We start from the raw sequence: 12,876 nt of genomic DNA, 5'->3' as shown, positions 1-12,876 counted from the left end.
TGCAAAGGTGAAAGATTGTCAGGTAATCAGCCAGTGGTGTGCATAAAATATGCATTAACACTGTATGGTTTGTTGATGAATTTTAATACAATTTAAAAAATATATGTTTTTGTGTTATCAAATAAATCATGTTTTAATATTTTCAAAGTATTGAACAATAGCTATACACATGATCATACAGTAAAAACAGGGCATGGTATTGTAGTCCCAGAAACACTGAGAATTTTACAATTTTACAATTTTTACTAGTACACAAAAAGTGATAGCCCAGAGTATCATGGTTGAAGATGGGACAGGTTTAGTGTAGCAACTCAAGTCCACCATCGCCTGGTCTTGGACTTACTTCTGGACAGTCTGGTTCTTTGTGATGCTTATTTGGTTGACATTTTAAGAGTGCCATTGAGATACAGCGACAATCTGACCAAGGTGAGATTATTCTTGCATGACGTGCTATTTTAATGACTTTAAAGTTGTATGTAACGTTACTTGCTTGCTAATTTACTAGCTAGTTTGTGTATGCTAGCAGACTGGCAGACACGTCTACAGTCTCGCTAGACAGACATAGCTATATCACAGATAGAACAAGGAGAAAATTAAATATATTTGGCTATATATGTACATTTCTTCTCTAGTTTGTTAGACTAGTTAATTTTAGTAATTTAGTAAGAAAATGCAACTGATAGTGTTTTATCTGGCTTTCAAATAACTAATTTCAAGGTAAGGCAATTCAACCTGTTCATTTTTTTGTGTATTGACTGAGTGTGTGGACACTAACCACACTTTCAAAGTCTCCATTATTGTGGTCCAAACTTTGCTAGCTAGTCAGCTAGTTTAGCTAACTAGCAAAGCCATGTTCCAAATGCAATGGTCTTTCTGTACTAAGTTCGCTAACTAGCTTCTACATGCATGGTGCCAGATTGTATGGTAATTCATTGTTGCTTTGTAATTATCCTAAACCCAGTTAGTAAAGCCACTAGTACAGGACTAAACAGAGGAGAAGTAATATCTCATATTTGGAACAGTAACTGTGTATTTATAAAGTGTTTGTAGCTAGCTGTTCTAAAGTAATAAAATAAGGGCATACAATTGAAAGATGTCTGAATGTGGGTAGCTGGCTCGTTATATGATTATGAAATGCTTAGTGTTTACTCACATATGTAACTGGTGACATGGCTAATGTATATTTTTGGATGCCATTTATATGATTTCAGTAAAGACTCAACAACCGTTTGGTAGAAGGTCAGAAAAAGTAATTGTTGGTTTGAGTGATAGCCATCTTAGTCATGATTTCAATAGTTAATGTCAAAGTTGACTACCCTGCTTTAAAGGGACTAGGGCCGAGCTGAGAATGTGTTAACGTATGGGTGGCAGCAGTGCCTCAATGCGTAGGCCAACTTGTATGCATTGCAACCCATCCAAAGCAATGTTAATGACCCAGTTGTCGAGTGACCTATTACATGAAAACAGATAAGATGTACAGTATACTAGCACTCAGTACATTAGCCTATTTTCTTTTTCTTCCCTGTAAATCAAATACGTGGGCCAAACATTAGCTTATGTTAATAACGTGACCTTTCTATCTTGGATAGCAGTGGAGGCTGCTGATGGGAGGATGGCTCATAATAATGTCTGGAACAGAGCAAATGGAATGACATCAAACACACAGAAACCATGTGTTTGATACCATTCCACTCATTCCGCTCCAGCCATTACCACAAGCCTGTCCTTCCCAATTAAGATACCACCAACCTCCTGTGTTGGATAGAAGGCATATGTAGGACTACCTGTCTTTTTGAGCTGTGGCTCAACAACATCCTCTCTTGTTCTTATATCACTCCTTTTTAGTTCCTCTTCCCCATCAACCTTGTCTATGGTATGTTCCTCATATTATATATGGCGGGGGTATTCAACTCTTACCCTACGGGGTACAGTACCTGTTTTTGTTCTTCTTCTACCTGATAATCAATTACACCCAGTGTCCCAGGTCTAAAAGATTGTTCGCCTCTAATCAGGTAATGAAAGAAAAGCAGTGGAACTGGCTTCGAGGTCCAGAGTTGAGTTTGAGAGATCTATGGTATTACATAACAGTTCTCAACTTTTTGAGTTCTCCTTTCCTCCCCTCGATATGCAAAACATGTCTCTGGGCATTTCCCTGGGAGCAAGATGTCAGTGATGGGTGGCAGTGGACCATAGAAGACTAGCGCAATTGAGTGGATATGAAGGGAGTTCAGTTCAAGCCATGAGTGGATGAGAAAATAATGCTTGACTCAACAATGCATGATGTGGTGTGAATGACTTGCTGTGTAGAAACATCACTGTCCTCTTCAATGGGTCAATCTGCAGTTCCAACAATGGCATAGGTCAACCCGCCACTGATTTGGTAAACAGCTGAGGGATGGGGCTGGAGATGACCATCCATGATATCCCATATGTGTGTATATATAAAAGTTGATTTACATTCAAAATATATCAGCCTGAAAAAAAAGACCTGTTAAAACTATAATTTGGATATCATGGATGGTCAGTCCTTGTATCTGACACCGAGACGACCAAGACACTCAATATGTGGTCTCGAGACCGGACCTGAGACGGGTCTTGAGTACTACAACACTGCAATCAGGGTTTAGTCCTGGACAGAGCACTATTACAGCAACCACTTTAGTTGTTAATGATCTTGCCAATTCTTTAGACATTCAAATGAATGTGTTTTTTTTTTTTCTGGACCTGTCAAAAGCTTTTGATACTGTTGATCATGTTTTATTGAATAACTTGTCCTCAATAGGCCTGAGCTCTGATGCTTGTTCTTGGTTTCATGATTATCTTAGTGACAGAACTCAGGCCATCGTGATGGATGGGGTTAAGTCTGAATGTCTTGAAGTCCATAAAGGTGTACCACGGGTAGGGCTGTTGCGGTGACTGTATTACCGCCACACCGGCTGTCACAAGTCATGAAGGCAGTCAAATTCCACGTGACCGTTTAGTCATGGTAATTAGGCTTCTCCAAGCTCTGATGCTGCTGATGGTCATTAGTAGCCTACCAAACTTGCTAACTGCCTGGTACTCAGCACTCTATTCTCCCTCTAATCCAGGCCTAGGTATTTTCATTATTAAACATGCAATGAACTACACGGAGGGAAAAGTTCACTGTGCATTCAGCACCACGGACAGAACTCTTGTTAAGGGGAACGCACAAAATCACGAAAGAGAGCTCAACATTACATTTTAAATGGGGAGTGAAGCCTCTGATGGACATTGACTAGAGCAGTAAAGTCTGGTATAGTTTCTGATGTTGATATGCGCAGGATTGCTGAGAGGTGAGAGCCATGTTAACCAACAACATGTCATTTTCCAACACTTTGAATCCTCAAAATGATGAGAAAACTCACCGTTCAAAGCACGCAGCAGCGATGTATACTTCTCCTGCTGGTCATCTGATAAGGAGTGTCGGAAGGTGGGCGAGATTGTTGTCTTCTACTTGGCGACTCAGGAGGAGTATTTTTCCCTTGAAGACTTTGATAAGGCTGAACATCATTTTATACTTTACTTTGAAAAACTCATTTTTGCGCAATTTCTAGCTAGCTACTATTTGTAACTGTGACGTGTGTCAGTCTGTCAGTAAACTGTCTGTCCTCGTGCAGTTATTTATACGTGCCTTCAAAATAAATGTCCCACAAGCGGTGGGACTTAAATCATTACACAAGGTTGAGTATTCATTGGGCTTTTAATTTGAATATCAAATACGTTTTTCAAAACTTTACTATCGCAAATTCTTTGTGAGTATAATTCCGCGGGCCGTATTGAATCAGCTCGCGGCCGAATATGGCACCTGGGCCGGCCTTTGCCCAGGCCTGCTCTAATTACTCTGACATTAATGCAAATGTATTTGAAAATCTAATCAAACACTTCATGAGAGCCCATGAGCTCATGTTGCTCAACATTTCAATAGGCTATGCAATTGTGCTAGAAAACAGATTGATGGCCTCTTATAAAGAGGAAGATCATCTTTCTATAGGCTAGGTGTTAAGGCTTTCTTGTGTCGAAGGAGAGGAGGACCAAAATGCAGCGTGGTTATTTCGATTCATGTTTAATAAAAAGATAAACACGAACAATACAATCAATAAACGTAACGTGAAACCCTAAACAGCCTTATCTGGTGCAAACAAACACTGAGACAGGAACAATCACCCACGACACACAAAGAATATGGCTGCCTAAATATGATTCCCAATCAGAGACAACGATAAACACCTGTCTCTGATTGAGAGCCACTCCAGGCAACCATAGACTTTTCTAGACAACCCCACTAACCACAATCCCATACCTACAAAAAAACCCTAGACAAAACACACCACATAAAATAACCCATGTCACACCCTGGCCTGATCAAAAATAATAAAGAAAACACAAAATACTAAGACCAGGGCGTGACACTAGGAGTACTATATTTCTCAACTTCCCTAATAATAAGCACATTGCTTATATTTACAATGGGAGCGTAACCTACCTGGCTGGCATGTAAATAAACCATGGGGAAAAGCGTCCCCTATTCGCTATTTAATTAAGTGCATAGTTGACATGTATATTTTTCATGCTGCCCCTGTTTTGATACAGGTGTATGATAATGCTCTATTAAAAAATGTCACACAAATTGGCTGCTTTTCCTTCACTCTGCAGTCCAGCTCATCCCAAACCATCTCAATTGGACTGAGGTGATTGTCAGGTGATTGTGGAGGCCAGGTCATCTAATGCAGCACTCATCACTCTCCTTGGTCAAATAGCCCTTACACAGCCTGGATGTGTGTTTTGGGTCATTGTCCTGTTGAAAAACAAATGACAGTCCCACTAAGCGCAAACCAGATGGGATGGCGTATCGCTGAAGAATGCTGTGGTAGCCAAGCTGGTTAAGTGTGCCTTGAATTCTAAATAAATCACAGACAGTGTCACCAGCAAAGCACTAGCATTAGAGGTCGACCGATTAATCGGAATGGCCGATTTAATTAGGGCCGAGTTCAAGTTTTCATAACAATCGGAAATCTGTATTTTTGGGCGCCGATTTGCCAAAGGAAAAAAATAAATATTTTTTTTAGTTTTATTATTATTTTTTGGTCATTTTTAATTTTTTTATATTTTTTTTATATACAGTGCCTTGCGAAAGTATTCGGCCCCCTTAAACTTTGCGACCTTTTGCCACATTTCAGGCTTCAAACATAAAGATATAAAACTGTATTTTTTTGTGAAGAATCAACAACAAGTGGGACACAATCATGAAGTGGAACGACATTTATTGGATATTTCAAACTTTTTTAACAAATCAAAAACTGAAAAATTGGGCGTGCAAAATTATTCAGCCCCCTTAAGTTAATACTTTGTAGCGCCACCTTTTGCTGCGATTACAGCTGTAAGTCGCTTGGGGTATGTCTCTATCAGTTTTGCACATCGAGAGACTGAATTTTTTTCCCATTCCTCCTTGCAAAACAGCTCGAGCTCAGTGAGGTTGGATGGAGAGCATTTGTGAACAGCAGTTTTCAGTTCTTTCCACAGATTCTCGATTGGATTCAGGTCTGGACTTTGACTTGGCCATTCTAACACCTGGATATGTTTATTTTTGAACCATTCCATTGTAGATTTTGCTTTATGTTTTGGATCATTGTCTTGTTGGAAGACAAATCTCCGTCCCAGTCTCAGGTCTTTTGCAGACTCCATCAGGTTTTCTTCCAGAATGGTCCTGTATTTGGCTCCATCCATCTTCCCATCAATTTTAACCATCTTCCCTGTCCCTGCTGAAGAAAAGCAGGCCCAAACCATGATGCTGCCACCACCATGTTTGACAGTGGGGATGGTGTGTTCAGCTGTGTTGCTTTTACGCCAAACATAACGTTTTGCATTGTTGCCAAAAAGTTCAATTTTGGTTTCATCTGACCAGAGCACCTTCTTCCACATGTTTGGTGTGTCTCCCAGGTGGCTTGTGGCAAACTTTAAACAACACTTTTTATGGATATCTTTAAGAAATGGCTTTCTTCTTGCCACTCTTCCATAAAGGCCAGATTTGTGCAATATACGACTGATTGTTGTCCAATGGACAGAGTCTCCCACCTCAGCTGTAGATCTCTGCAGTTCATCCAGAGTGATCATGGGCCTCTTGGCTGCATCTCTGATCAGTCTTCTCCTTGTATGAGCTGAAAGTTTAGAGGGACGGCCAGGTCTTGGTAGATTTGCAGTGGTCTGATACTCCTTCCATTTCAATATTATCGCACAGTGCTCCTTGGGATGTTTAAAGCTTGGGAAATCTTTTTGTATCCAAATCCGGCTTTAAACTTCTTCACAACAGTATCTCGGACCTGCCTGGTGTGTTCCTTGTTCTTCATGATGCTCTCTGCGCTTTTAACGGACCTCTGAGACTATCACAGTGCAGGTGCATTTATACGTAGACTTGATTACACACAGGTGGATTGTATTTATCATCATTAGTCATTTAGGTCAGCATTGGATCATTCAGAGATCCTCACTGAACTTCTGGAGAGAGTTTGCTGCACTGAAAGAAAAGGGGCTGAATAATTTTGCACGCCCAATTTTTCAGTTTTTGATTTGTTAAAAAAGTTTGAAATATCCAATAAATGTCGTTCCACTTCATGATTGTGTCACACTTGTTGTTGATTCTTCACAAAAAAATACAGTTTTATATCTTTATGTTTGAAGCCTGAAATGTGGCAAAAGGTCAAGGGGGCCGAATACTTTCGCAAGGCACTGTACCTTTATTTAACTAGGCAAGTCAGTTAAGAACACATTCTTATTTTCAATGACGACATAGGAACGGTGAGTTAACTCTGCTTTGTTCAGCGGCAGAACGACAGATTTTCACGTCAGCTCGGGGGATCCAATCTTGCAACCTTACAGTTAACTAGTCCAACGCAATAACAACCTGCCTCTCTCTCGTTGCACTCTGACTGCCTGTTACGCGAATGCAGTAAGCCAAGGTAAGTTGCTAGCTAGCATTAAACTTATAAAAAACAATCAATCATAATCACTAGTTAACTACACATGGTTGATGATATTACTAGATATTATCTAGCGTTGCATATAATCTGACTGAGCACATAAGTATCTAAGTATCTGACTGAGCGGTGGTAGGCAGAAGCAGGCGCGTAAACATTCATTCAAACAGCACTTTAGTGCGTTTTGCCAGCAGCTTTTCGTTGTGCGTCAAGCATAGCTAATAGCGTTTCGAATGTCACTCGCTCTGAGCCTTGGAGTGGTTGTTCCCCTTGCTCTTCATGGGTAACGCTGCTTCGATGGTGGCTGGTGTCGTTGTGTTGCTGGTTCGAGCCCAGGGAGGAGCGAGGAGAGGGACGGAAGCTGTACTGTTACACTGGCAATACTAAAGTGCCTATAAGAAAATCCAATAGTCAAAGGTTAATGAAATACAAATGGTATAGAGGGAAATAGTCCTATAATTCCTATAATAACTACAACCTAAAACTTCTTACCTGGGAATATTGAAGACTCATGTTAAAAGAAACCACCAGCTTTCATATGTTCTCATGTTCTGAGCAAGGAACTGAAACGTTAGCTTTCTTACATAGCACATATTGCACTTTTACTTTCTTCTCCAACACTTTGTTTTTGCATTATTTAAACCAAATTGAACATGTTTCATTATTTACTTGAGGCTAACTTGATTTTATTGATGTATTATATTAAGTTAAAATAACTGTTCATTCAGTATTGTTGTAATTGTCATTATTACAAAAAAAAAAAAAATAATTAAATCGGCCGATTAATCGGTATCGGCTTTTTTGTTCCTCCAATAATCGGTATCGGTGTTGAAAAATCATAATCGGTCGACATCTAGTTGAGATGTGTCTGTTAGTTGATCTCTGAAACATTTATTTGGGCTGCAATTTCTGAGGCTGGTAACTGTAATGAACATATCCTCTGCAGCAGAGGTAACTCTGGGTCTTTCTTTCCTGTGGCGGTCCTCAGGAGAGCCAGTTTCATCATAGTGCTTGGTGGTTTTTGCGACTGCACTTGAAGAAACTTTCAAAGTTCTTGAAATGTTCTGGATTGACTGACCTTCATGTCTTAAAGTAATGATGGACTGTCGTTTCTCTTTGCTTATTTGAGCTGTTCTTGCCATAATATGGACTTGGTCTTTAACCAAATAGGGCTATCTTCTGTATACCACCCCTACCTTGTCACAAATGATTGGCTCAAACGCATTAAGAAGGACATTCCACAAATGAACTTTTAACAAGGCACACCTGTTAATTGAAATGCATTCCAGGTGATTACCTCATGGAGCTGGTTGAGAGGATGCCAAGAGTGTGCATAGCTGTCTTCAAGGCGGCTACTTTGAAGAATCTCAAATATAAAATATTTTTTTATTTAACACTTTTGGTTACTACATGATTCCATGTGTTATTTCATACTTTTGATATCTTCACTATTATTCTACAATGTAGAAAATAGTAAAATAAAGAAAAACCTGTGAATGAGTAGGTGTGTCCAAACTTTTGTCTGGTACTGTATGTATGTATTGCCACCAATGCTCCTTATAGGACTCATCACTGCATTCTATACTCTGTAAACTGGTCATCTCTGTATACCAGTTGCAAGACCCACTGGATGATGCTTATTTATGAAACCCTCTTTGGCCTCACTCCCCACTATCTAAGATATCTACTGCAGCCCTCATCCTCCACATACAACACCCGTTCTGCCAGTCACATTCTGTTAAAGGTCCCCAAAGCACACGCATCCCTGGGTCGCTCGTCTTTTCAGTTCGTGCCAGCAAGCGACTGGAACGAGCTGCAACAAACACTCAAACTGGACAGTTTTATCTCAATCTCTTCATTCAAAGACTCAATCATGGACACTCACTGACAAAGTAAAAGCGGCGCCGACAGAGATGGTCGCCTCGCTTCGCGTTCCTAGGAAACTATGCAGTTTTTTTTTTTTTACGTGTTATTTCTTACATTGGTACCCCAGGTCATCTTAGGTTTCATTACATACAGTCGAGAAGAACTACTGAATATAAGAGCAGCGTCAACTCAACATCAGTACGACCAAGAATATGACTTTCGCGAAGCGGATCCTGTGTTCTGCCTTTCACCCAGGACAATGGAATGGATCCCAGCCGGCGATCCAAAAAAACGACTTCGTAAAAGGGGGAAACGAAGCGGTCTTCTGGTCAGACTCCGGAGACGGGCACATCATGCACCACTCCCTAGCATACTTCTTGCCAATGTCCAATCTCTTGACAACAAGGTTGATGAAATCCGAGCAAGGGTAGCATTCCAGAGGGACATCAGAGACTGTAACGTTCTTTGCTTCACGGAAACATGGCTCACTGGAGAGACGCTTTCGGAGTCGGTGCAGCCAGCTGGTTTCTCCATGCATCGCGCCAACAGAAACAAACATCTTTCTGGTAAGAAGAGGGGCGGGGGCGTATGCTTCATGGTTAACGAGACGTGGTGTGGTTACAACAACATACAGGAACTCAAGTCCTTCTGTTCACCTGATTTAGAATTCCTCACAATCAAATGTCGACCGCATTATCTACCAAGGGAATTCTCTTCGATTATAATCACAGCCGTACATATTCCCCCCCAAGCAGACACATCGATGGCTCTGAACAAACTTTATTTGACTCTTTGCAAACTAGAATCCATATATCCTGAGGCTGCATTCATTGTAGCTGGGGATTTTAACAAGGCTAATCTGAAAACAAGACTCCCTAAATTGTATCAGCAGATCGATTGCGCAGCCAGGGCTGGAAAATCCTTGGATCATTGCTATTCTAACTTCCGCTCTCCTTTCGGAAAAGCTGACCACGACTCCATTTTGTTGATCCCTGCCTACAGACAGAAACTAAAACAAGAAGCTCCCGCGCTGAGGTCTGTTCAACGCTGGTCCGACCAATCTGATTCCACACTCCAAGACTGCTTCCATCACGTGGACTGGGATATGTTTCGTATTGCATCAAACAACAACATTGACGAATACGCTGATTCGGTGAGCGAGTTCATCAGAACGTGCGTTGAAGATGTCGTTCCCATAGCAACGATTAAAACATTCCCAAACCAGAAACCGTGGATTGATGGCAGCATTCGCGTGAAACTGAAAGCGCGAACCACTGCTTTTAATCAGGGCAAGGTGACCGGAAACATGACCGAATACAAACAGTGTAGCTATTCCCTCCGCAAGGCAATCAAACAAGCTAAGCGTCAATATAGAGACAAAGTAGAATCTCAATTCAATGGCTCAGACACAAGAGGTATGTGGCAGGGTCTACAGTCAATCACGGATTACAAAAAGAAAACCAGCCCAGTCACGGACCAGGATGTCTTGCTCCCAGGCAGACTAAATAACTTTTTTGCCCGCTTTGAGGACAATACAGTGCCACTGACACGGCCCGCAACCAAAACATGCGGACTCTCCTTCACTGCAGCCGACGTGAGGAAAACATTTAAACGTGTTAACCCTCGCAAGGCTGCAGGCCCAGACGGAATCCCCAGCCGCGCCCTCGAGCATGCGCAGACCAGCTGGCTGGTGTGTTTACGGACATATTCAATCAATCCCTATCCCAGTCTGTTGTTCCCACATGCTTCAAGAGGGCCACCATTGTTCCTGTTCCCAAGAAAGCTAAGGTAACTGAGCTAAACGACTACGACTATCACTCACTTCCGTCATCATGAAGTGCTTTGAGAGACTAGTCAAGGACCATATCACCGCCACCCTACCTGACACCCTAGACCCACTCCAATTTGCTTACCGCCCAAATAGGTCCACAGACGATGCAATCTCAACCACACTGCACACTGCCCTAACCCATCTGGACAAGAGGAATACCTATGTGAGAATGCTGTTCATCGACTACAGCTCAGCATTTAACACCATAGTGCCCTCCAAGCTCGTCATCAAGCTCGAGACCCCGCCCTGTGCAACTGGGTACTGGACTTCCTGACGGGCCGCCCCCAGGTGGTGAGGGTAGGCAACATCTCCACCCCGCTGATCCTCAACACTGGGGCCCCACAAGGGTGCGTTCTGAGCCCTCTCCTGTACTCCCTGTTCACCCACGACTGTGTGGCACGCCTCCAACTCAATCATCAAGTTTGCGGACGACACAACAGTGTGCTTGATTACCAACAACGACGAGACGGCCTACAGGGAGGAGGTGAGGGCCCTCGGAGTGTGGTGTCAGGAAAATAACCTCACACTCAACGTCAACAAAACTAAGGAGATGATTGTGGACTTCAGGAAACAGCAGAGGGAACACCGCCCTATCCACATCGATGGAACAGTAGTGGAGAGGGTAGTAAGTTTTAAGTTCCTCGGCGTACACATCACAGACAAACTGAATTGGTCCACCCACACAGACAGCATCGTGAAGAAGGCGCAGCAGCGCCTCTTCAACCTCAGGAGGCTGAAGAAATTTGGCTTGTCACCAAAAGCACTCACAAACTTCTACAGATGCACAATCGAGAGCATCCTGTCGGGCTGTATCACCTTCTGGTACGGCAACTGCTCCGCCCACAACCGTAATGCTCTCCAGAGGGTAGTGAGGTCTGCACAACGCATCACCGGGGGCAAGCTACCTGCCCTCCAGGACACCTACACCACCCGATGTCACAGGAAGGCCATAAAGATCATCAAGGACAACAACCACCCGAGCCACTGCCTGTTCACCCCGCTATCATCCAGAAGGCGAGGTCAGTACAGGTGCATCAAAGCTGGGACCGAGAGACTGAGAAAATGTGGAAAAGGTATGTGAACCCTTGGACCCTTCTTTGGCAGCAATAACCTCAACCAAACATTTTCTGTAGTTGTGGATCAGACCTGCACAACGGTCAGGAGGAATGTTGGATCATTCCTCTTTACAAAACTGTTTCAGTTCAGCAATATTCTTGGGATGTTTGGTGTGAACTGCTCTCTTCAGGTCATGCCACAGCATCTCAATCGGATTGAGGTTGGGGCGGCAGGGTAGCCTAGTGGTTAGAGCTTTGGACTAGTAACCGCAAGGTTGCAAGTTCGAATCCCCAAGCTGTTGTTCTGTCCATGTGGGCAGTTAACCCACTGTTCCTAGGCCATCATTGAAAATCATTTGTTCTTAACTGACTTGCCTAGTTAAATAAAGGTTAAAAAAAATAGACTCTGACTGGGCCACTCCAGAGGCGTATGTTCATTCTGTTGTTGATTTACCCTTGTGTTTTAGGTCACCCGACTTCTGTTGAGCTTCAATTGGCGGACAGATAGCCTAACATTCTCCTGCAAAAGCTCTTGATAAACTTGGGAATTCATTTTCCCGTTGATGATAGCAAGCTGTCCAGGCCCTGAGGTAGCAAAGCAGCCCAAACCATGATGTTCCCTCCACCATACTTTACAGTTGGGATGAGGTTTAGATGTTGGTGTGCTGTGGCTTTTTGTTAGGCTAATTGACATAATTTGAGTCAATTGGAGGTGTACCTGTGTACCTTCCAAACGCCTGAAGGTACCACGTTCATCTGTACAAACAATAGTACGCAAGTATGCACATAGGGACAAAGGTCGTACTTTTTTGGAGAAATGTCCTCTGGTCTGATGAAACAAAAATAGAACTGTTTGGCCATAATGACCATCGTTATGTTTGGAGGAAAAAGGGGGAGGCTTGCAAGCCGAAGAACACCATCCCAACCGTGAAGCACTGGGGTGGCAGCATCATGTTGTGGGGGTGCTTTGCTGCAGGAGGGATTGGTGCACTTCACAAAATAGATGTCATCATGAGGATGGAAATTTATGTGGATATATTGAAGCAACATCTCAAGACATCATTCAGGAAGTTAAAGCTTGGCCGCAAATGGGTCTTCCAAATGGATAATGACCCCAAGCATACTTCCAAAG

The 12,876-nt window shown here is 42.6% G+C and overlaps 1 protein-coding gene across 3 annotated transcripts in view; it reads left to right on the top strand.

Annotated features, from left to right (window-relative positions):
* Positions 1-258: 258 nt before the first annotated feature.
* The window catches only part of LOC110502310 (suppressor of tumorigenicity 7 protein homolog), a 101,298-nt gene continuing 88,680 nt past the window's right edge, over positions 259-12,876 (top strand). The window contains exon 1 of one of the 3 annotated variants that reach the window (XM_036958767.1): positions 259-426. The gene's annotated coding sequence lies outside the window, so the exon portion shown is untranslated. Of the gene's footprint in view, positions 427-479; positions 718-12,876 lie in introns of those variants that run through there. The other 2 variants (XM_036958781.1, XM_036958775.1) reach the window with 2 other exon arrangements.

The sequence above is a fragment of the Oncorhynchus mykiss genome, chromosome 2 (genome assembly GCF_013265735.2).
Source record: "Oncorhynchus mykiss isolate Arlee chromosome 2, USDA_OmykA_1.1, whole genome shotgun sequence".
Taxonomy (NCBI): Eukaryota; Metazoa; Chordata; class Actinopteri; order Salmoniformes; family Salmonidae; genus Oncorhynchus; species Oncorhynchus mykiss.
Note: the sequence above shows the minus strand (reverse complement) of the source record. Positions and strands in the feature narration are given on the sequence as shown.